Source organism: Maniola jurtina, chromosome Z (genome assembly GCF_905333055.1).
Source record: "Maniola jurtina chromosome Z, ilManJurt1.1, whole genome shotgun sequence".
NCBI classification, from domain to species: Eukaryota; Metazoa; Arthropoda; class Insecta; order Lepidoptera; family Nymphalidae; genus Maniola; species Maniola jurtina.
The window spans coordinates 2903553-2929957 of NC_060058.1; the positions used below are offsets into that span (position 1 = coordinate 2903553).

Here is a 26405-nt window from a genome sequence, read left to right on the forward strand (position 1 = left end):
ATTTCATACAAATCGTTTAAGTGGATGGATCTTTAGGAATCCCGCGGGAACGCTTTGATTTTCCGGGATAAATAGTAGCCTATATCCATCCCCAGGATATAAGCTAACTCTGTACCAAATGTCGTCAGAATCGATTTCACTGTTGGGCCGTGAAAAGGTAGCAGTCAGACAGATAGACAGACACACTTTCGCATTTTTAATATTAGTATGCATTGATGTAGGAGGAATTTATAATGATAAGTCGTATGTATGTAAAGGTAAAAGTTGCAGAGTTTTATAGCATTCTCTGGAGGAAAAACTACAACAACATTGGCGATACCGAGGCCACAGATGCTGTTGCGCAGATAAAGTTGATCTCATCTGAAAAGTTAAATGAACGCAGGGACAAGTCTTAACTTTGCATCAACATTTTTGTTTACTATTATGGAAATTCCCTATGCAATGGGGATTACGGAACGGATGTGGCTCTCCAGCTGGAAGTTCAATTTTAAATTACAGAAATAAAAACTTTATCTGCCAGTTTCCTCGGACTACAAGATTAAATCCCCCCTACATCAATGGTTTTTAAGGTTGCATACCTCAAAGGGAAAAAAGGAACCCTTATAGGATCACTTCGCTGTCTGTCTGTCTGTTGTGTCTGTCAAGAAATCTATAGGGCACTTCCCCATGACCTGGAATCGTGAAATTTGGCAGGTAGGTAGGTCTTATAGCACACTTACCTATGAGTAAGGGGAAAAATCCGAAATTGCGGTTACATCACATTTTTTTTTTTTAAATTAGTATTTTCAACTTTCAAGAAGCTTTCAAGTAAGATTTATATAACAAGTGGGGTATCATACGAAAGGAAGGCCTTTACCTGCACATTCTAAAATTGATTTTTATTTATTGTTATGCATTTATCATGAGTTAAGAAAAATGTTAACTATACCTACTCCATTTAATCATCTAATTGCATTAACCGAAGGCGAAAACGAACGTTTGGCCAAAACGCTGGATAAGGGAAGAAATATCAATTTGTTGCGCACTTCTCAATGCCTTTGGAGTTATGTGCGTTTTAAGCGATCAAATCTGCATGCCTGAAGTTCTCTATACTTAACGATTGCAAAGGTGAACCCCGCCAATCCGCACTTGACCACCGTATGGCCTATACCCTTGTCTACTCCACCTTCATGACACCATATGGCCTATACTCATTATGAAGTGAGACCCGTGCTCAGTAGTGGGCTGGGCAAGGGTTGATTAAATGATTTTTGCACACTATTTCGAGTAGGTAGGTACTCAAACAAGACATTCGGTTATTGTTCTAGCCAAACCGGCGTCCATTCATCTCTAATGGTACCCGTCGCTCAATAATGACGTCTGCGTGTTATCAAATGTAACAGGCATATCCGCGTTATTGCAAATGTGCGTCAAATTTATGCCAATCCTCGGGAAATATACGTGCAACTTTTGTCTCCGCAATGGAAACTATAAATCTGAAACTGTGGAAGCAGCATGTAGGTGTAGCTCCAATTAATAAATACTTAGCACTTTGTCATGGCGCATGAAAGTTCCGCTATATGGAAAATCACAAAGTTTCAGGACTTCAAACTTGAATTTTATGAAAAAATATACTTTACTTTTAGATCTGTAAAATCTCTTTTAATATGTAAAACTCAGAATCAAACAATACTTATTTCATTCGAGTTGGAATTATTTTCAACACACTTTGTAGTCTTCTCGTACGTACATTTGACAAGAATTCCTACAAATATTTATCGGTAAGTGTCGATTGCACCACATCACTATTAAGAGGGCTCTCTCCGTCACTCGTTTCATACAATCGTAGTTCCAATTTCATTTTAATATTAAGCAACCAAAGTCCATGAAATTTTGCAGACATATTCTAAAAACTAATATCTATGCCTGTTTTTTTTTCAGATTTGTGTTAAAATATTCGGTTTCAAAGTTACGCGGTCTTAAAAATTCACATACAAATCTTTGAGCCCCTGTAATTTTAAAACTGCATATTTTTAGAAAAATCTAAAACACCACAGACACAGATATTAGTTTCTAGAATATGTCTGCAAAATTTCATGGACTTTGGTTGCTTAATATTCAAATAAAATTGGAACTACGATTGTATGAAACGAGTGACGGAGAGAGCCCTGTTAAGGAGTCGTATAAAACAGACAACACACGAAATGTCATTTTTGCCTCCGGGATTAAAAAATAGACTACAGTTATACGTTTTATTGTTAATGCTGACAAGTGACATTAAAAATAAAAGCCAAAACTCACGAAGGAACTTATGTCGACTGGAACGTTACATAATCTGAAGACAAATCCGCAATTAAATAACCATCATTAAATAATAAATGGTTCGCCTTTGGTCCGCTAATGAAAAGAGAATATAATTAATTCGCACAAAAACAGAAGTGGATTTTTTAAAATTAGCTAACACAGATTAAAAATTATGAATTATGATAAACAGTTAAAAATAAATGAAATCTGACAGTAATTTACTACTTGAAATTTTCCACGTTTTTTTGTGATACACTTTTGCTGTTAACAACTTTTTAGAAAGACCGCATCAAATAGTAGTAATAATTAGCTTCTTTACTCGTTTAAAGATTACCAGCTGGTGACCGCAACTTCGTCCGCGTGAATTTAGGTTTTTGGAAATCCCGTCGGAACTCTTTGATTTTCCGGGCTAAAAAGTAGCCAATATCATTCTGCAGGTTTTAACTATTCCTATGCAAAAAAATAACGTCAATCCGTTGCTCCGTTGCGACGTGATTGAAGGACAAACCAATAAACAAAAACTTTCGCGTTTATAATTATAATAATGGTAGTGATCTAAATGCAAACTCTCATGTCTGTAAACCCAGCGGTTGAAGCTGTACGCTGATATATGTCAGTTAATATGGCACCATTCCACGCGGCCATGATTTGTATAGTAATTAGATAAGGCTAGCTTTAAGTTTTATTGTAAATTTTCAGTAAAAAAAGTTTAAACAAGTGTAAATTAAAAATTTATAACACCCCCGACCAGTGAAGGGTTACAGCAACTAGAAAAGAGCTGATAACTTTCAAACAGCAGAACCAATTTCCTTGGATTATAGCTAAAGACAATCTCGATCAAGCCACCTTTCAAACAACAAAAAAAACTAAATTAAAATCGGTTCATTAGTTTAGGAGCTACGATACCACAGACAGATACCCAGATACACACGTCAAACTTATAACACCCCTCTTTTTGGGTCGAGGGTTACAAAAGAAAGAAAAGTCAATAAGTCTATCCTTCTATGTATGTATATCCATATGTATATATAGATGAACAAACGTACAAGCCATCGCTTTTATAATATTAGTAGGATTGGATTATATCTTTGAAGTGCTTTGTGCAATCACCCATATTATCAAGTATGTCTGCAATCAGCATAATGTAGTTGATTGCGTGGAGTCGATTGAACTACCATGAAGTGCATATGCAAAAAATATCACATCACACTAATATTATAAAGGCGAAAGTTTGTATGTGTGTGTGTGTGTATGTTTGTTACTCCTTCACGCAAAAACTACGCGAACGATTTGGCTGAAATTCGGAATGGAGATAGATAATATCCTGGATTAGCACATAGGCTACTTTTTATCCCGGAAAACCAAAGAGTTCCCACGGGATTTCGAAAAACCTAAATCCACGCGGACGAAATCGCGGGCGTCAGCTAGTTTACAATAACGAACATAATCATCGGTCGCGGCTCATGGACGCAGCTGACGGCCGCGACTCTGTCTGGATACTAAAATGTATATTAAACCGTGTAAACTATCGGACGTAAGTTGCGGACGTAAACTTTAACGCTCGGATGTCCCATAGCTAACTCGCAAACGCGTCCCAAACGACTTCGCACACCTACGAGTAGGTATCTGTCACTTTCCGTCTTCAGGATGTACTCCGACAACCGAAAGCATACTTGAAATTTCTATTAAGAATTGAACCTTGTTAGGTTGCACGAAGGGACAAATTTTAAAAGCCAATGAAATTAGCATGTCGGTGACGCAAAAAATTGACCCATACACCTAAAGAAGTTTTCATTTCAACAAGAGTAGAAATACATTTTTTTTACATAAACTTATCATAGTTTATACAGGGCATTTTTGTTACATACACAGGTACATAAAAGGTACAATAAGCTTAATTTGCCTCCCCTATCTAAGCTTACTGTTAGAAATACATACAAATGATACAAATACATATTTTTCCTCTAGTTAGTTAGACTCTATATTGCACTCTACATCCTTTTAATACAGGAATCTTATTACTTACCTACCGACTATCCTCAACGTATTTTTTAAGGCTATGAATTCTCAAATTGCCCACGCCGAGATCAAACCCCGGATTCCACTCCAATAGAGAGTTCCGGAAATAGGACTCGCAATTTCCTATTTAGCATGAACGGTCTCTAATAATAATTTTATTGGAGACCTTTAATAAGGATTCTATATTTAGCAGCTCATAACGATCATAAATCTCATACCTTTGTAATCAATTTCTAGAATATGTCTGCAAAATTTCATGGACTTTGGTTGCTTGATATTCAAATGAAATTGGAACTACGTTTGTATGAAGCGAGTGACGGAGAGACCCCTCTTAAAGCGGCAGTTTACAGTAGGTACACCAAGTGTTGGCAAATCTCTATACAGCATTTAAGCGAGTTATACACGGATCCTAATCATCGTGCGACATAGTGTCAGAATGGTCACACGTAATAAAAACAGGAAACGTAACTGCGATTTAAAAGACGTAAGTGTGATTTAAGAGCCTCGTTACATAGCGCGTTTCTCCAGCGTTGCGTTTTTGAACATATAACGCCACGATTACGCAACGTTATGCGAATCAGCGGTTGTTTACAGTACACTGTGTGTTGACAAATCTCCATACATCACTAAGCGAGTTACACATGGATCCTAATTATCGTGCGACAAAGCGTAAGAATAATCGCACGTAATAAGAAGTGTAAATTAAAAATTAATAACACCCCCGACAAGTGAAGGTTACAGTAACTAGAAAAGAGCTGATAACTTTCAAACGGCTGAACCGATTTTCTTGGATTATAGCTAACGTGCGATTAGTCCCGTCACGTAGAGCATGTCTCCAGCGTTGCGTTTGTTGAACGGACTCCGCAACTATGCGATCCCATAGCGCTGCTGCATAAACGATTATCGCTGAAGTTAGCTACATAATGTTAGTATGTAAGTGTATGTAATTGTTGTAATTAGTTTTCATAATGTTTAACAAAATGGATTCCATGAGGAAAATTTCCTCATGGAATCCATCTTTGCTATCAAAAAGAAAATTATCACGAAAACGATATAATGAAAAATGAAAGCCTATGGGACGATATTATATTCTGCAATTTGAAACCAAGTGAAAATGGTTATGTTGAGATTTGTAGTACAAAATTTAACAGCCAGTGTACAGAATACAGATGTCAAAACGGCGCGTCGCGAGTTCTGCGCTGCTCATACTCATACCTTCGTTATGCTGATTGCTGAAGAAACGGTAGTGTTAAGGGGCTCTAATCCATACTAATATAATGAAATTGTAGAAAAGTGGTGTCTGTACAATGGAAATATATAAAAAAAGTAGCAGGGGTTGTTATTATATCGATGCCGAACCCGAAATTGTAATTAATTTTTTTTGTCTGTTTGTCTGTGTGTTTGTGCACGCTAATTATCAGAAACGGCTTATTCGATTTAGATACGGTTTTCACTAATATATTGTAGTAAGCTTCACTTAACATTTAGTGTTTATTACATGTCAATCGGTTCATAAATAAAAAAGTTATATCAATTTAAAGAATCACGGCGAACATTTTTAACGTACAGAGTACGTAGGTACTACACGCCTCGCGCCTGAGTGTCCGTGGCTATAATATAAAGCGCGCTGAGAGCCGCGCCGCTGCCATAAGGAATGCTGCCCGAAAAGTCACTATTCCACGCGAACGAAGTCGCGGGCACAGCTAGTCCATATTAATATTACAGAGAATACGAATGTGTGTCTATCCGCCTGTCTATCTGTCTTTTAACGGCCCGTTCACTTTTCACGAATTTTCTACGCACGCGTCTGTTTATGAATGCGCCTTTTATCGCGTGTTGTGTGTTGTGAGGACCTTCTGTTAAGGTGCACTTACACGGACAATTTTTCAAGCGATTATTGCCCGGCAACACGTATGAATCAAGCTAGAGCAATCAGTAGAGCAACATGCAGGAATTTCAACAAAATGCGTCAGTTGCTTCAGCAATATTGTTTTTGATTGCTCCATATATTGTTCAATATCGCCGACATAAATTGCCACATATCCAATTGTCAATTACACAATAAAGATGGCTTTCGTTTTCATAGAAATGTTCGCCCCCAAATCTATCTATTCCTCTACTTTTTCCGTTTCAAACTTATGATAATAAAAGCACTACAAGCAGCTGCCTGCAAAACCTCGTCCATTGTCAGCGACGCGACTACTATTGAATTACTAGCAATTCAGTTCAATAGTAGTATATTCATACACTAATTGTATGAATATATTGCCTAGTTGTTCTTTATTGATCTATGTTACTCCATGCCCCTCAATACCATGTTGCGCTATAAGGAGCAAAATTGTTGTTTTAAGGTAGGTAATGCAGTAAAGTGCTTCATGAGGTCGTGACGTCATAATTAGCTAAATTGGCTATTTGAGTGATTTCGATTGCTTGTGTAAGCGCACCTTTACATCTCTATTTTGTGACACAAATGGCAGTCCACTATTTTGTACGTCATAATAGATATAACAAGCGGATGTCTCGTTGGCTCTGTGCTTTTATTAACCCCCGACCCAAAAAGAGGGGTGTTATAAGTTTGACGTGTGTATCTGTGTATCTGTGTATCTGTGTGTCTGTGTATCTGTGTATCTGTGTATCTGTGTATCTGTCTGTGGCATCGTAGCGCCTAAACGAATGAACCGATTTTAATTTAGTTTTTTTTGTTTGAAAGGTGGCTTGATCGAGAGTGTTCTTAGCTATAATCCAAAAAAATTGGTTCAGCCGTTTAAGAGTTATCAGCTCTTTTCTAGTTTTCTTGTAGAAAAGAAGGTTACATAACCGTTAGGTTCATAATATTATGTCAATTGACAAATGTCAGCTGTCAAGATGGACGTTGCCTAAATACATAATTATTTATTAGAAAATCTTTTTGAAAATGATGTTTTGGAAAACTCAGATACTTTAGATAGTAGGCGCGGAATAGTCCAAGAAAATCAGTTCAGCTGTTTGAAAGTTATCAGGTCTTTTCGGTCTTTTCTAGTTACTGTAACCTTCACTTGTCGGGGGTGTTATAAATTTTTAATTTACACTTGTTATTTTTGTCCACGCGTTAGTATGATCAGTTCAAATCTCGAGTTGACTTCCTCTTGTTCTTTGGCTGTTTTCGGATCGCACCGTCGCGTTAATAGATAAATACCTATCTACTTTTACACATTCTCATTTATAAAACAGGACGTACTATAACGACGCCCTTTATTTTAACCCCCGACCCAAAAAGAGGGGTGTTATAAGTTTGTTGATAGTGATCACTATATTTTTATTCTTTGTTCAAAAAGACGTTTAAAAAAATAAATATTCCCAGAGTACCTTAGGGTCACATACTAAGGAAATATTTTGAGAAATTCAAACGGCATCTGTAAAAGACGTTAATCCACGCGTGATCGCGGGAATAATAGAAGCTGCAATGAAGTGGTTAGATCGGTTGGGTACTCAACAAGTCGATTCGAAGTCTGCTTATGCACTGTGACTTTGCCTAATTTAATATGGGTACCTAATCTATTTTATAAACTAAATACTTTAAAATAAATGGAGTAAAATATTTAAATTCCGGTCTCAATTTTCAGTAAGTACTTATGGTACTTATCTAAAAAATTCATCTAGACTAATGCTTTCAAAATATGGTTCCATCTAGAAAAGAGTCAATATTTAGACTTCGATTTAGTTGTTTACTAAATCGAATAACGCAGAGAAATTCAACCAAAACCTCGCAATGAGGCAAAAGGAATAAATGGTAATATAAGTTTGCGAAAGCTCTGTGAATTTTATTTGATTTACTTACTTTATAGATTGATAATAAAAATCACAAACTGAAAACCTTAGTAGTTAATAAAACCGATTAAAAGTTTAATTATTTTAACATTTTTAACCAACCAAACAATTTTCTATAAACAATGCTAATATATTCCTATTCATAGAAAAAGTTTTGACACAGAAATTGATTTTAAAAGTTTTATTAAACGCCAGCTTATTGAAGAATTCTAATTTTTTCTTTATTAATCGTAGGCAAGCGCTTGATTACAATCACACCTGATGGAAAGTGATGATGTGGCCTAAGATGGGACGCGTTTACCTAGAAGATGCCTATTCACTCTTGTCGATTCAGAATCGAACCGAGAATGCTCTCACTTTGGTTCACTCTGGTAATACTGAAAATTTCTTGCCAAAAAACCCCAATTGCAATACTACAAAACAAACAATGATATAGGTCATTATAATATGTACAGGTAAAACGTAGATCACACCAATATTATAAAGGCGAAAGTTTGTATGTGTGTGTGTGTGTGTGTGTGTGTGTGTGTGTGTGTGTGTGTGTGTGTGTGTATGTTTGTTACTCCTTCACGCAAAAACTACTGGACGGATTTGGCTGAAATTCGGAATGGAGATAGATAATATCCTGGATTAGCACATAGGCTACTTTTTAACCAGGAAAATCAAAGAGTTCCCACGGAATTTCGAAAAACCAAATCCACGCGGGCGAAGTCGCGGGCATCGGCTAGTAATATTATAAAGGAGAAAGTTTGTATGTGTGTGCGTGTGTGTGTGTATGTTTGTTACTCCTTCACGCAAAAACTACTGGACGGATTGAGCTGAAATTTAGAATGGATATAGATTATACCCTGGATTAGCACATAGGCTACTTTTTATCCCAAAAAATCAAAGAGTTCCCACGGGAATTTAAAAAAACCTATATCCACGCGAACGAAGTCGCGGGCATCAGCTAGTAATTTAATGTAAACTGTTTTCTAAAGACCGCTTTATTAAGAGGGGTCTCTCCGTCACTCGCTCTATACAAAAGTAGTTCGTCTCTCATTGGAATACTAACCAATTTCCGTTAAAATATTCGGTTTCAAAGTTACGCGGTCTTAAAAATTCACATACAAATCTTTGAGCCCCTGTAATTTTAAAACTACATATTTTTAGAAATATCTAAAACCCATAGGCACAGATATTAGTTTCTAGAATATGTCTGCAAAATTTCATGGACTTTGGTTGCTTGATATTCAAATGAAATTGGAACTACGATTGTATGGAGTTAGTGACGGAGAGAGCCCTGTTAATGTCTTGGCTACGTTACGACGGTCACTCGTTCATAACATTACCTATGTGATTACAGAATTGGCCAAATGACGCCCGCGCATTTCGATCGAACACGCGGCGATCATTGAAAACTAATATAAATAACAATTCAATATTTGTACGGCATGGCTACATTTTACAAGAAACGTGGTAAATTTTGAAATTACCAAACAGAATATGGATACTTAAATACAAGTGTAAATTAAAATTTTATAACACCCCCGACAAGTGAAGGTTACAGTAACTAGAAAAGAGCTGATAACTTTCAAACGGCTGAACCGATTTTCTTGGATTATAGCTAAGAACACTCTCGATCAAGCCAAAAAAAACGGTTATTAAAATCGGTTCATTAGTTTAGGAGCTACTATGCCACAGACAGATACACAGATACCTACACACGCCAAACTTATAAGACCCCTCTTTTTGGATCGGAGATTTATGAATACAACTAAACCACAAACTGGGTATTTTCATTACAGCATACCTATTTAAATTTAATCTAGTATGTAAAATTGCTTCTGCCTCCAATTATCGTCAATTTAGGACCAATTTTTCAATCGTCAAATAATTTTTATCTGAAGAGTAAATTTGAGTTTGACAGTTTTTTGTATAGGAGATCTGTCTACTGGACCTCCGCTGTCCGTCCATTCGTCCGTGGTGATCGTACTAAACCACGTCTACCCGTCTGTCCGTCCGGCCGTCTGTCTGTCTGTCAACGGGCTGTATCTTGTGAAGCGTAGTTGGAGAGTTTTAATTTTTATTGCTGCTATGCGAACAAATAATAAAAATTTCAAAATGGCAGCCCTGAAAATTTTAAAAGCGTTATTTCTTGTACATACATTACATTATTTATTGCGATGAGTTACAACATACAAACGAAGTTTGTTTCTCATTTGAGTACCAATAGATACACATATCAAAGTCAGTGAAATTCTGTAGACTCTTTTACTTCTTCAAGACTCATGAGAAGGCCCGCACATTAGTTTGCAATTAAAATTACTTAATTAAAATTTATTTATTTATTTAAAAAGAAAACAAGGACTCCTGTATTCATCATTTTTTAATTGTAAGACCTAGTCCACGTATTAATCCACCTTACAACCTTGAGCGGGAAAGCTGGAAGAAGTCGCTGTTTAGAGATAAGCATTCCCAAAGTAACTTAATTTATTATTACTTTATACTTAACTACAATTTTGGTACATAAAAAATAAAAATGAAACAAAGCCGTATCTGTTGTTTCCCAGATTTTCGTAAAAATATGTAAGTATTAGTTTACAAAGTTTAAAGGGGTACAAACTTGTGTTAATCTTTGAGGCTGTGTAACTTTGAAACTAAAAATGTAATTGTATATGTTTGTAAGAATGGTTTGTACGAAATTTTAATAACTATTTGATTTTTTAAGCCTAATCAATTAATCTTTTAAGGGCGATGATTTTTGTCAGCCCTAGCACGGACTACGGTCTATTTGGGCTGCAAATTGTAAACACCATCTCAGCTAGAGCTAGAGTTATCTAGAGCTTTGGTCTACAAACTTTGTTGTACAAATGTTCACTTTTCACTAAGTATGTAAACGAATAAAATAAAAATAAATAATTAAAAAATACTGACGAAAATCTGGCAAACAACAGACACAGATATTAGTTCTTAGTACACGTCTACAAAACTACATTGAACTTGTCTACTTAGTTAATATTCAAATGAGAATCAGACTACGTTATTATGGAGCGCGCTACAAAAGCACTACTCTTAGTACAATAATAGCAACGCGGCTGTCCTTTGCCGAAATATGTAGATGACGCGCCTATAACGTAAAACAGAATGCTAATTATACACTGGACATTATTAATAATAAGAAGAAAAATTCTCTCTAGAATTTTATTCAAGGACTGTAGGCAGCCAGAGCTAGGAGCGTTTAAGGTGCATGTGACGGCTCTGCCCACGAAATTCAAATTTTATTGGGTTTTTCGCAATTAATACCTCAAAGTAGGCTTATGGCATTCTATTTGCGACAATAACAGTATCATTCCCATCTATTTATATAAAAATCTTTACTTGAAAGGGTCCAGTTTAAGAAATTAGCTCTAGTATCGACTGTAACCCACAAATTAGTCGATACTAGAGCTTATTTCTTAAACTGGACCTTATCAAGTAAAGATTTTTATATAAACACATGGAAATGATACTGCCATTGTCGCAACTAGAATCCCATAAGCCTACTTTGTCGTATTAGTTTACAAATGGTGAAAAACCAAATAAAATTTGAATTTTGCGGGCAGACCCGTCGCTTGCCCTTTAACTGGGCTAAACACAATTCTAAAGGCGGGAACCCATGACTGTTTTTTTATTCGCTAATTTTTTAAACTAAATAGGCATGCACTTGACTGCAATCACACCAAATAGTAGTAGACGATGATGCAGCCTAAGGTGGAGCACGCCTGCCTGGGAGGACACACTCGTAAATGCTTCTATTGAAGAACACGTGCCAAGTGAGAGTCAGACTCGTGCACCGAGGGTTCCGTACTTGGGTATTTTTTCAACATTTTGCACGACAAATCAAAAACTATGCATAAAAATCTGTTTTAGAATGTACATGTTGAGCCCTTTCATGTGATACCCCATTTGGTATAGTAATCTTACTTTGAAAATTAAAATTAAGTAAAAATATAAATAATTTGTTATGAAAACATTTTAATTTTTTTTGTGAAACTACAAATTCAGTTTTCGGATTGCTTCCATTACTTGTGCTATAAGACCTATCTACCTGCCAATTTCATGATTCTAGATCAACGGGAAGTAGCCCATATGTTTTCTTGACAGACACGACAGACGGACAGACAGACGGACGGACGGATAGAGCACGCGATTGGTAGATCAGTCACCATTTGTTTCCCACAGAGCACACTCTTTTAGCTAGAGCTTTTCGCTCAAGTTGTTTGTTACTCGTACAATGAACGACAAACAAACTGGAATAATAATAACAATGAACAAAATGCACAGATTTTGCAAGAGACAAACTTTGAAGTCGGTGAAATTGTGTTACAATGTGGAGCGATAATAAGATTTCAGCCCGCTTGCATGTACGTCGTAACATGTAAATGAATAACCATAATCCAAGAGATAGTGGGAAATTTTGTGTATGTATTTGATAAAACATGTACTTAAGTGATAAACTTTCTTCAAGAGACAATGTTAGAGTCAGGATAGATGAACGGGTTGAGGAGCGGACTGAATTCCGAGGTCGGCGGTTAAAACCTCACCCGTTGCACTACTGTTGTAACCACTTCTAGCACAAGCTTTACGCTTAATTGGAGGGGAAAGAGCAGTATTACTCATGATTACCATGGCTAACATTCTTTAAAAAAAATATCCAAAAGATGGTTGTTCTGCATCACCTGTATATAGTAGACCTGGTTGTGGTACACCAGTACAAAACCTGTCAACCCCAGCGGGTTTCCCAGAGTTGTGAAAATTTCAATTTTTTTCTAAACAATGATAAAAGCTGAAGTTTATTTATTATTTTAGCAAACAAAGAGCAGTGCCATGCGATTCTTTGAGGATGTGGCAGGCGAGTTTTAAGTAGTTTTTGGAAATCATCAAAGAAGGTACCTACTCGATAAAATGATTAAGGCGACATAAGGCGCTTTTGGCTGTGGCTAGTTACCACCCTACCGGCAAGGCCGTGCTGCAAAGTGATTTAGCGTTCCGGTACGATGCCGTGTAGAAACCAAAGGAGTATTGGTTTAATCAAAACAGCCATTTTCCTTCTAGGTAAGCCCGCTTCCATCTTATACTGCATCATCACTTACCACCAGGTGAGATGCAGTTAAGGGCTAACTTGTATCTGAATAATAATAAAGAAGTAGAACTGCTATACCTACTTTGAGCTCTTATCAAACATTTCAAATCCAACAGGCTCTCGGCTTTTCTCGGGCCACTCGGTGGTTTACCACAAAGCGCCTGCAAATGACTTATTTTTGGTCCGACTGCGGATTTGCAGTTGTCAAGCAAAGAAAATAAATTCAACATGCAAAATGAAGTGACATAGGTAGAGCAAACTATTTTTAATGTTTTTGTGGGAGGTCCCGGGTTCGATTCCCGGCAGGGGTTTGGAATTTCATAATTTCTTTTCTGGTCTGGTCTGGTGGGAGGCTTCGGTCGAGGCTGGTGACCACCATACAGGCAAAGACGTGCCGCCAAGCAATTTAGCGTTCCGGTATGTCTATGTTATCTACTAAGTACCAATTCCAAATATTAAAGTTATTGAATTTATTATGAAAAAACTGGCAAACGAGCAAACATGATTGAAGTGGCAATTGAATCAAATATTGTTAGTTCTAAAGTAGATTGTCAGAACAGCTGTTGAAATGTTTATTCGAAACATTCCCGTGTCCCAAACAAACTTCTTGAAACTCCTCTAAAGTGGAAGCTCGTACCTTGTTGAGAGAAGACAATCGTTTGAAGTATTATGAGTACAAAAGGCCTGAAAATGCTTAACTTTATATAGCCAAAAGTAATAAATTTAAGTGGTTGGTACTTGGTAGGTATTAAATTCTTCTGAATTAAGTCGTTGGTTGGCAGGAGTATCATGATCGCAAAGCAACGGTAAAAATGAAAACTAATAGTACTTACTTAATTTAAGATGTTCGGCTAAACTTATAAACAGTTGAAAAAAATATTTATAACAGCTAGAGACAGGAAATTTTAAAGCATTAAACTCATGGCAGATGATGAAAGTTTGTAAATTTGGTTATTAAATTTAATCTTTACGTTAACTTCTGTGGGGATTTCCGACTAAAGTTAAAACAGTGTTTTTGAATCAACTCAAAATCAGGGACCTCGCGCACTACGTGGCCACGATCACAGCCAGTAGCCGCAGAGTCCAGGTAAAGCTGGCCGTCTTTGCAGGCAATAGCGCGATGTGTAATGGGCTATCCACTTTGCCGTGGTCATTGCCGCGTAGTGCACGCAGTCCCTAATTATTGCGACCAGTTCTCTGCCACTAGTTATGTACTTTGTCCAAAATATACTACACAAGTGTAAATTAAAAATTTATAACACCCCCGACGATCCAAAGTATCTGAGTTTTCCAAAACATCATTTTCAAATAAATAATTATGTATGTAGGCAACGTCCATCTTGACAGCTTGACATTTGTCTATTGACATAATATTATGAACCTAACGGTTATCTAACCTTCTTTTCTACAAGAAAACTAGAAAAGAGCTGATAACTCTTAAACGGCTGAACCAATTTTTTTAGATTATAGCTAAGAACACTCTCGATCAAGCCACCTTTCAAACAAAAAAAACTAAATTAAAATCGGTTTATTCGTTTAGGCGCTACGATGCCACAGACAGATACACAGATACACAGATACATAGATACACAGACACACAGATACACAGATACACACGTCAAACTTATAACACCCCTCTTTTTGGGTCGGGGTTAAAAAGAAGCGATTCCGAGGCTTTGCTAGGCAGTGTTAGTTAGCGGTAATATGGTTGCGTCACGCGTGGAACGTATTGCGTGTCCTACTTTTTATGGCCCGAGAGCCCCTAGGACCTTTTGAGGAGTTGCTTGTTAAGTTTCACGGTACACCTTATACTGGCTTCCCACGGTGCGGATTATAGTGCACGGCCGACGACCACGCACCGCGCACAAGACACTCTTCCCATGGTGCGTCGGTGTGGTCTGGTCCGAGTCTGTTCATAATATCACGCATCATGAGAGGCCGGTATTATGTCGTTGTGAGTTTGTAACTTGCGAGGTTATTGCAAACATGAATAGAATAGAATAGATTTTTATTCAAAAATTCAAGTGCTTTTGAATTGTCAAAATAATTTACCACTGGTTCGAAATGCCGTTCCGGGTCGTTTATGACCGGGTAAGTGGTCCGTGGTACGTCACAATTTTAAGGGTTGACAATGAATATGATTTTTAAAAATCTCTTAACACACGAAACTACCGTGGTCCAGGTAGCAATACTAGTGAGTGATATCCGAGCAATCGCCAGTTCGTCGAAGGATGAACACAGATTTTAGTGGGTGCAACCCCACATAACTCCTCCGTTTCCCCTGACGGAGGGATATGCGTTAGGCATTTCCTGTGTATTAAAAAAAAGGCTTAGCTTACAATAGACAGCAATCGCAGACCTTAATGGCTAATAGCTTTTAGATCAAGCGCCTTCCTAAACTTTTCAACGGTCTCCCGGGACATAAGTTTCTTACGCTTTTCGGTGTCCCGATTGGGTCGATTTAGGGAACGGAATTTACTCACTGAAAATGTGTGTTGTAGAATTTGAGCGATCATCAAATTTGTAGTATGTAGAGTAAGATTTGCTTTTATAAGCTTTAATTTTATTTGGTTTTATATTTATTGGCTTTAATTTTATTTTATTAACCCCCGACCCAAAAAGAGGGGTATTATAAGTTTGACGTGTGTATCTGCGTATTTGTGTATCTGCCTGTGGCATCGTAGCTCCTAAACTAATGAACCGATTTTAATTTAGTTTTTTTTGTTTGAAAGGTGGCTTGATTGAGAGTGTTCTTAGCTATAATCCAAGAAAATCGGTTCAGCCGTTTGAAAGTTATCAGCTCTTTTCTAGTTATTACTGTAACCTTCACTTGTCGGGGGTGTTATAAATTTTTAATTTACACTTGTTTGGTTCAGAACCGCCCACAGAATTACACACTTAAATACAGAATATTATAAAAAAATGTGAAAGGTACCTACTTAATAAACATTAATATACCATAACTCATAAATAGGCTTAATTTGTACTAAGTGGATGCACGCAGGCTGATGGATTGGATCGGAAGTAAATAAAGAAGAAGGGCTAAAAGTAGATAGGTACAATTACAACTTACTGTCCGACTTTCTTACGAATATTTTCTACTTTACCCCAATTCTGGGCCTAAAGGCGTGGCAAAGCGGGCGACGTATCGTGTATCGTGTTATCTGATAAGGGCACTAGAGCCGCATTATCTCTGATTTGTACTATTAAGGTCTCTAACCTGATACTTTTAAATAATGTGTTTAACACGCTGCGTTCATGAGGCGAATATTATAATATAAGTTTAGGCAAACGTTTGCTGATTAGATACCCCTATTCTGAGTAAGATTTACTATTAAATTTCCGCTGTCCGAGAATTCCTAACATGCTTTTTTTTCTGCTTACTGCAGGTGTTCTAATTTTCCCATCACAATATTTTATTCAGTGTAAATCAATAGTTCGTATTCAATGACGCGAATCTTTTCATGGTCTTTTTAGTTGGTAAACGCCGGCATGTTGGATCAATGCATTAGGCCAATGCGTCTAATTAGTTGCATTTATGGACAAAATACACCAAGTTTCCCAAATGGATAAGTAAGACTCGTTGGTACAACGAAGTGTGAAAGGGTTTTCATATAAAGCCTTTCCAAAGAGTGCTATCACACCCAGTCCTAAGCCTTCCTCATCCAGTTACTTTCTGCCACCCTCTTTAAATATCGTCGGTCCATCCATTGCTGGACGACGCACCACTACGCCTACTTTTTGCGGTATCCATTTTCGGACTGTATATATAGTATAGCTTGTCCACTTCCTCCCAATTCCCTGATGTCACTGTGATGGGCTGTTACGTCCGTATACCTCTGCAGTAATGTAGGTCTTAATCACCTGCCCGGTCAGCTTACCAGCCTAGTGTTAACAAAATAAGTAACAGTTTTCAATGTCATGTGACCTCTGCAAGCTATTAACTTGTAAGTTACATTCGATTAAAGATAATTTTCCACCGGGTTGGGTATAATAGCGTTGGCATCGCAAATTGGATACTTAGCTAATGGATAGAGTATAATAGTGCCTGCAACTTACCTAACAACAAAGTTGGATATTTTCAAATAGGGAGTCCAATATTCGTTCCGAAACCTAGTCACTAGAATTACATTTGCATTTTGTAATACCACCCTTGCTACGCCACCTCTAATAATGCGTGTTTGTCACACTAATGTTATAAAGGCGAAAGTTTGTGTGTGTGTGTGTGTGTGTGTGTGTGTATGTTGGTTACTTCTTCACGCAAAAACTACTCGACGGACTTTGGCTGAAATTCGGAATGGAGATAGATAACATCCTGGATTAGCACATAGACTACTTTTTATCCCGGAAAATTAAAGAGTTCCCACGGGATTTCGAAAAATATAAATCCACGCGGATGAAGTCACGGGCATCGGCTAGTTTGTTCGTATGACATGCTACTAAAGCCAACATGATGGTATTGTCGATGAGAGATGCAGAAAGTCAGCGTGCTTCCTGTTTATATTACTCGACTACAGCAAAGACAAAAAGAAGGGTTATGATTTTAGCAGTCTATATACGTTTGTATTTATGAGTGTTCCACTGTAGCGCCTAAACTACTGAGACAATTTTGATGAATGCGGTGTCAATCGATTCGTTATTATGATCAGATGACACAGGCTACATTTTATACGAGAAAAATCGACCTGACGGATGTTACGTCCAAAAATTATTTTTAACCCCCGACCCAAAAAGAGGGGTGTTATAAGTTTGACGTGTGTATCTGTGTATCTGTGTGTCTGTGTATCTGTGTATCTGTGTATCTGTCTGTGGCATCGTAGCGCCTAAACGAATGAACCGATTTTAATTTACTTTTTTTTTGTTTGAAAGGTGGCTTGATCGAGAGTGTTCTTAGCTATAATCCAAAAAAAATGGTTCAGCCGTTTAAAAGTTATCAGCTATTTTCTAGTTTTCTTGTAGACAAGAAGGTTAGATAACCCTTAGGTTCATAATATTCAAGTGTCAATTGACAAAATAATGTCAAGCTGTCAAGATGGACGTTGCCTAGATATACATAATTATTTATTTGAAAATGATTTGTCGGGGGTATTGAAAATTTTTAATTTACACTTTGTTATAATTTATTTTGCTATTGCTATGAAAGATGTAAAATTCTGAGTTCATAAACATAAATTAGTACAATGTCGAAATACACCGAGCGACAGAAAAACAATTTTACTATATCTATAGGTATCGTGGATAGTAGTCGGGTTTTAGTGCTGTTTAAGGTGCATGAGAAATTCAGATTTAATTTGGTTTTTCGCAATTTCTAAACTAGTACGACAAAGTAGGCTTATGGCACTTTAATTGCGACACTGGGAGTATCATCTTCACAGGTTTATATAAAAATCTTTACTTGAAAGGGTCCAGTTTAAGAAATTAGTTATAGTATCGACTAATTTGTGAGTAACTCATGTCAAACTCATTATTTTGACTAATTTCTTAAACTAAACACTTTCAAGTAAAGATTTTTATGTAATCCTGTGAAGATGATACTGCCATTGTCGGAATTAGAATGCCATAACCTTACTTTGTCGTATTAATTTACGAAAAACCAAATTAAATTTGAATTTCGCTGACAGACCCGTCTCATGCACCTTAACTTTATTTCGATAAAAGTGACATCTGTATTTTCAAGCGGCAATAGGCAGAGATCTATAGAGAGTACTTCAACTTTGCTTCAACTTAGATATCTTCCACTCGGGCATGACCTTAAAACTCAAAACTGTGATGCCACAAAATGCGATATCATAGCTTGAGAACCACGAAACGTGATTTCGTCCCACAAAGCGTCTTGCTGCGGGAACAGACCGCTCTGCTATGCAAGTGCAAATTGTATGCGTTCAACGTAAGAGTGAAGGAAAAACGAAACCCTTATAGGATCTCTTTGTTGTCTGTCTATCAGTCTGTCCGTCTGCCCGTCTGTTCATCTGTCCGTCTGTCGAGTCCGTCAAGAAAACCTATAGAGTACTTCCCGTTGACCTAGAATCATAAAATTTGGCAGGTAGGCAGATCTTATAGCACAAGTAAAGGAAAAGATCCAAAAGTCGTTAATTTCCGTAATTAGTATTTTCAATTTTCAAAGTAAGATAACTATAGCAAGTGGGAGATCAAATGAAAGAACTTTACCTTTACATTCTTAAACAGATTTTTATTTATTTTTATGCATAATAGTTTTTGATTTATCGTGCAAAATGTCGGGAACAATATCCGAGTACGGAACCCTCGGTGAGCGAGTCTGACTCGCACTTGGCCGGTTTTTTAAGCACGTTTGACATCAAGCGCAAGTCTATCACTCAATAATATAGAAAATATCGTTACAGATTTTTCCGCAGCGTCGAAACTCACTCGCAATTTTTGATGTTGCACAGTGCGTCGCGGTATCGCGAATTTTATTGACTCGTGACAGAAAGTGATATGTCGCTACCAGTCAATATTGATTGTAATCTAATAAACTAATCGATATTTCCAAACATTTATTGAATTGTCTCAAACGGTAGCCAATTGTAGCAATTGTAATCGTCGTTAACAATGTCGAGATATCAATTTATCAGATATTTTATGCTGTATCTAAATTGAATCGTAATATGTGATTTCAGTTTATTATCTTTCGGATTTTGATAAAGCGATATCATTCAAATATCTTTTTCTTCGTTAGTTCTCTGATGTTGCGGCTACATTAAGGTTATCGTCAATGCCCAAAAATGCCATAATTATCGCGATATAATCGACGCGTTAAAACTGAGTGACTAAATTTGAACGGGTAATGTCTAATGCCGATTGAATTGGGGTTTAAATCGTCGAACGCCAAACGGCATTGTGAATGCCGTTGGACGTTGATCGTGGCTACATCTACGTTTAATGGGAAATGCCGTTGAACATCGCGTTGTTGGCCGTTAATGTGGCCGAGACATCAAAGATACCTGGTACCGGCGATGACGTATCGAATTTATCACCTTTACGGCGTTTGTCCACAGCCGCGGACGGGATGTCATTGAGAACGGGATTATGGCACCGAAGTTGCGATAGGCACATACATTTACTATGGCCACAGTTTTCAACAGTAATGAAACTTGTAACACCTCGAGGCTTTAACTAATGTGTGTCGAAATGTAGGCTATGTAAAACGACTAGGTAGGTATCCTCGCCACTGACGCAAAATAATCTCGTTTCTCGTTGACGTCCCGGTGACGGCGCGACGGTGGACAAACGCTCAAACGAATAATCTCTGGCCCATCTCTGGTCATATAATCTCTAATATTAAGTACCTAATGTCGGAACATCAAAAAGTTATAGGTGCCTGCCAGGAGTCGAACCCCGGACCGCCTTTGCTTTTTTTTCGCCGTTTTTTAGGGTTCCGTACCTCAAAAGGAAAAAAGGAACCCTTATAGGATCACTTTGTTGTCTGTCTGTCTGTCTGTCTATCTGTCAAGAAACCTATAGGGTACTTCCCTTTGGCCTAGAATCATGGGCGTGTAGTTAGGTCTTATAGCACAAGTACAGGAATAAATCTGAAAACCGTGAATTTGTGGTAACATCATTAAAAAAAAATGTGTTTCAATTTTCAAAGTAAGATAACTATAGCAAGTGGGGTATCATATGAAAGGGCTTTACCTGTACATTCTAAAACAGATTTTTATTTATTTTTATGTTCAATAGTTTTTGATTTATCGTGCGAAAAGTCGAAAAAAAAAAACCCGAGTACGGAACCCTCAGTGCGCGAGTCTGACTCGCACTTGGCCGGTTTTTTCTAGATACTTATTACAAAACTAATTAAATTCATAGTAACTACAAAGTGTGATTTTACTGAAAATGTGAGATTTTGATATACTCGCATATTACAGATCCGCAGTGCGGCATTGCATCCTCGCCAAGGAAAATTACAGGAACAAGCGTCTAGAACAGCAAACAGGAATAATAAGGCAGAATAGTTTGAGATCGCTTAGACCAATTCAATTGTTTACCCATGTACCTTTTAACACAGGCTTTTGCGGGAATTTATCATCCGACCAAAAAAAGAGAGGTATAATGCACAGAGAGAAGTTAATATAGAGCTGTCTCTGTTAAGTAATCCCATACAAATAACAAAGACAAAAATCTAGTGGGCGTTAACCATCTTGAGTAACCAACCAATCACAAATGAGCCGAATGTTTTCCGCACTAACTAGTTTCCGTGGATAAATTCAATTCAAAAGCAAAAAAACCGGCCAAGTGCGAGTTAGACTCGCGCACCGAGGGTTCCGTAGTCGGGTATTTTTTCCGACATTTTGCACGTTTAATCAAAAACTATTATGCATAAAAATAAATAAAAATCTGTTTGAGAATGTACAAGCAAAGCCGTTTCATATGATACTCCACTTGGTATAGTTATCTTACTTTGAAAATTGAAACATATTTTAATTATTTTTTTGATGTAACCGCAAATTCACGGTTTTCAGATTTATTCTTTTACTTGTGTTATAAGACCTACCTACCTACCAAATTTCATGATTCTAGGTCAACGGGAAGTACCCTATAGGTTTTCTTAACAGATACGACGGTGGACGGACAGACAGACAGACAACAAAGTGATCCTATAAGGGTTCCGTTTTTCCTTTTGAGGTATGGAACCCTAAAATTCACGTCGATCCTCATCCAGCGAGATTGAAGGACGTGCCAACAAACAACACACACTTTCAAATATTTTATAATATTAGTAAAGATAGCAAACATATTAATTTTACATTTTCACAATGCGTTACTACACAAAACAGACAGACTAATAATAATTTCTATTAACCATTACTACTGGAACTAATGCGTTCACTAAATTGATTCTAATTCAGAAGCTGAAGCGGAAATAAAACTTCCTAAATCGCATGATATTAAAACTATTCTTTAATTTTCATACACTAATTTTCATTTCATACGCGTAAAAAGTAGAATATTTAAAAATTATTTGTAACAAATAAAATAATATAATATGACGTCGTGAAGAACGAACGTCTATGCATAAATTAAAGTTCCTATACAAAGTTGCTGTCAGACAGTCAATTTCTTCAAATTATCTTTCACGGAAAGATATACAGGATGTAACCAGAACGCAAGCAAAAATTTATAAAACCCCCGACAAGTGAAGGTAAAGTTTCAAACGGCTGAACCCATTTTCTTGGATTATAGCTAAGAACACTCTCGATCAAGCCACCTTTCAAACAAAAAAAACCAAATTAAAATCGGTTCATTAGTTTAGGAGCTACGATGCCACAGACAGATACACAGATACTCAGATACACACGTCAAACTCATAACACCCCTCTTTTTGGGTCGGGGGTTAAAAATAGCCAAAAACGCTTGTCCCTTACGATTTGTTGATCCCTCATCATAACTGAAATAATGGCAAGCCTATATTCAATAGAATTTCAATGCAGGGTTTGCAATTTCCCTGAATTCGGACATATGAATAGGTACCTGTCTATCTCATGCGAGTATTGCCCAATCAATTCTAAAATAATCTACATAAATGCTCGTTTCTAGCAATTTGGGAATTGAAATTACGTTTGAGTTACTTTTGAGTTACGTTTGAGTTACGTTTGAGTTACGTTACGTTACTTAATCAGAAATTTCGGACGGACATCATTTATAGTTTATAGAATTATGAGTTTCATGACTATTTTTTACCCAGTAAGTGATTTTTAAAAATTATAATTACCAATTTATATTTAATAAATAAATTCATGCAAATTTGCTGATTTCTTATAAAAAAAATTGATCGAAAATATTAATATCGCTGTAACTATAAGCTAATTAATCAGTAACCTTGGCATGCAGTGCCATTTTTTAATCCCCGACCCAAAAAGAGGGGTGTTATAAGTTTGACGTGTGTATCTGTGTATCTGTGTGTCTGTGTATCTGTGTATCTGTCTGTGGCATCGTAGCGCCTAAACGAATGAACCGATTTTAATTTAGTTTTTTTTGTTTGAAAGGTGGCTTGATCGAGTGTTCTTAGCTATAATCCAAAAAAATAGGTTCAGCCGTTTAAAAGTTATCAGCTATTTTCTAGTTTTCTTGTAGAAAAAAGGTTAGATAACCCTTAGGTTCATAATATTCAAGTGTCAATTGACAAATGTCAAGCTGTCAAGATGGACGTTGCCTAGATATACATAATTATTTATTTGAAAATGATTTGTCGGGGGTGTTGAAAATTTTTAATTTACACTTGTTAGACAGACAGGTAAACTTGATCGTGTATTGCCAGCTTTACGTCTACCTTAGATCTGATTGGAAAGTTTAAAAACGCTCGAACTCAGAATGGTGTTTGGATAACAAACTACGTTTCTTAACAAAACTTTATCTTTCAGTATTGGAATAAGTTATAATTGCTAACTAATCGCTAACAAGTATAAATGAACATAAAAACTTTAATGAGTTTAACTCCAACAGCATCATCATGGGGGAGATTCTCTATCTGCTTTCCGAAACAGTAGAAAAGTCTTGAGTTAGCCTACCAACATTAAATTTTACTATATTTAGTACGCACGTAAGTAAATCACAATCACACTAATATTATAAAGGAGAAAGTTTGTATGTGTGTGTATGTTTGTTACTCCTTCACGCAAAAACTACTGGACGGATTGGGCTGAAATTTAGAATGGCAATAGATTATACCCTGGATTAGCACATAGGCTACTTTTTATCCCGGAAAATCAAAAAGTTCCCACGGGAATTTTAAAAAACCTACATCCACGCGAACGAAGTCGCGGGTATCGGCTAGTACAGTTACTATACAGTTATCGTTTTCCAGCAACCAATCCCTACAAAAGCCCTATGTACATAATATATCGGTTGGCGATGATAATGCTGTAACCTCAGTTACAGAAGAATAAAATGGTGTGTAAAGAAGAACGGTGATAGCCTAGTCCTAGTGGTTAAGATGTCTGCCTCCTATGCGGAGGGTTGGCGTACAATCCCGCACTTTTAACTTTTCGAAATTATGTGCGTTTTTAACCCTCGACCCAAAAAGAGGGGGGTTATAAGTTTGACGTGTGTATCTGTGTATTTGTCTGTGGCATCGTAGCTCCTAAACGAATGAACCGATTTTAATTTAGTTTTTTTTTTGTTTGAAAAGTGGCTTGATCAAGAGTGTTCTTAGCTGTAATCGAAGAAAATCGGTCCAGCCGTTTGAAAGTTATCAGCTCTTTTCTAGTTTTCTTATAGAGGTTGTTATGTCGGAAGTTTTTTAAATTTTCATCTCTGTATTTTAAACGATAAAATATCACTTGCTTTAATGTTGAAAGAAAACATCGCGTGGAAATCTGCACCCTTGAGAGTTTTCCATAGTGTTATAAAGGGTGTTTCGAAATCTGCTAATACTTTGCCAGCATGATGGACTATGGTCAAACCCTTGTCATTCTGAGAGGAGACCCGCGTTCGGTAGTGAGCCGACGACAAGGGTTGACCACGATGATCATGATGATGATCCCTACAAGAGACCGTCTAGCTGTGGACGTGCATCGCTTGACGATGATAATATGATGATGCAATAACCTCTACTTAAATCAAAAGATGAAGCTTATGTTAGTACTCACTTATTTCATCGGAATCGTCAGATTGGATTGAGGACTTATCCTCGATTTTCTGAAACAAAATTCAAAATAGGATTAGGTAAATTATTTTGTTTGCATTTAACTTTGTTTATAAGTTTAGGTTAATATAATATTACTTATTAGCTTCACTCATAGGCTAGATTGTAATCGTAGTAGAGTCAGCCAGCACTTTACGTTCAAGGAAGAAAAAACAAAACTTTGTCAGAGTGAACTAGAGTGAGGAAGCTCTCGGTTTGATCCTAAATCGAGATCTGTTAAGGATTAGGTATTTGAGCACTAGTTGTGACGTGTATATTTAAAATCTCTTTGCCATGCTGTTACCACGACGGCCCATGTCACATACAGCCATTTCGTAGCCTACATTTGACGCCTGCCAGCGTATATGAAGCGCGAGGTTTCAGTACAAGTTTCATGACTGTGAGTTTGTACTAAGTACATAATTCCAGTTGCATGACCGGTGGTTAGTAACTTACAGTTACCGGCAAACTTCAATCGTCAATAAAAGCAAAATGAGGTCCATAAGTCAAGGGTTTGTTAACTTTTTGGATCAAAATTTTGCCAGCCCATTTCCAAAAAACGGTAAACAGCAATAAGTAGTTTTTCGTATCGTGGGAAAACGAAGAAATTTTAGAATCTTGGTTCTACGAAGCATTATTTTAGGAACATCGATTTTGAAAAATTTCCGTTTTTGGCGATAACTCAAAAACTTATTTTTACAGTTCATTGGTGGTCAAAGTTTTACCGTATCGTAACTTTAACCGCCTCTCATGCAACTAACTGGACTGAATATTGACTTTCTTATATTTCTATAGGTACATCTGCTTTTTGGATCTTTAATCTAAATTCGTCATAAAATATCCGTGAAACATCTACCTACCTACCTACAGTTACCTACAGCGTACCTACAGTTTCTTCGATTGAAAAAATCCGAAACTTTCTATAGCATGCATGTCATGACATTTTTGGAAATTGTAATTATGTACCTACTTATGTGGTTAATAGGATAATTAAAATTTTCAAAAACATCATGAAATTGATTACCAATTAATTTAGAAAAACATAGTTTACTTTTAAAACGCTTATTTAATTTTTTTGGTCCCGTCGCGACCAACCATGCCTTATAGCTTACTTGCTTAGCACGCTACAGTAAATAAATCTATCTTTCCCACATTTTTGTTTTGTTACAGCCGGCCTCTTAAAATGTAGAAACGCGCTAAATTTTGGGGTGCTCGTGGTAAAAAATTCCATCTCAGTGACCAAAGTCAACCTCACCGGCCCGTGTTTTGCAACTTTGTGGTTTCATTGAATTTATTAATAGCCTCTTCATCCCTAGTAATTTTAGGCGAATCGGTTATGCCAATCGACTTGAGTTCCCACAGGAATGCTATACTTCCTTGATCTAAGGGCATGTTAGGATTGTTTAATTTAAAATCTCTGTTTGAAAATACGTGACAATTGACATACGTGGCTTTTATATGCCTGACCCGTTGCGTGGTGCAACCTGTCAATTGGCAAACGAAGCTTTGACACTCCCAGTCGTATTTATGGGTCCACACGGCATAATATCGAAG

General features: G+C 36.9%; 1 protein-coding gene across 2 annotated transcripts in view; it reads right to left on the bottom strand.

Annotated features, from left to right (window-relative positions):
- Positions 1–24860, bottom strand: part of LOC123880347 (cGMP-inhibited 3',5'-cyclic phosphodiesterase B-like) — a 122165-nt gene extending 97305 nt beyond the window's left edge. For both annotated transcript variants that reach the window (XM_045928442.1, XM_045928443.1), the window contains exon 1: positions 24817–24860. The gene's annotated coding sequence lies outside the window, so the exon portion shown is untranslated. The remainder of the gene's footprint in view (positions 1–24816) is intronic.
- Between the last annotated feature and the right edge of the window lie 1545 nt (positions 24861–26405).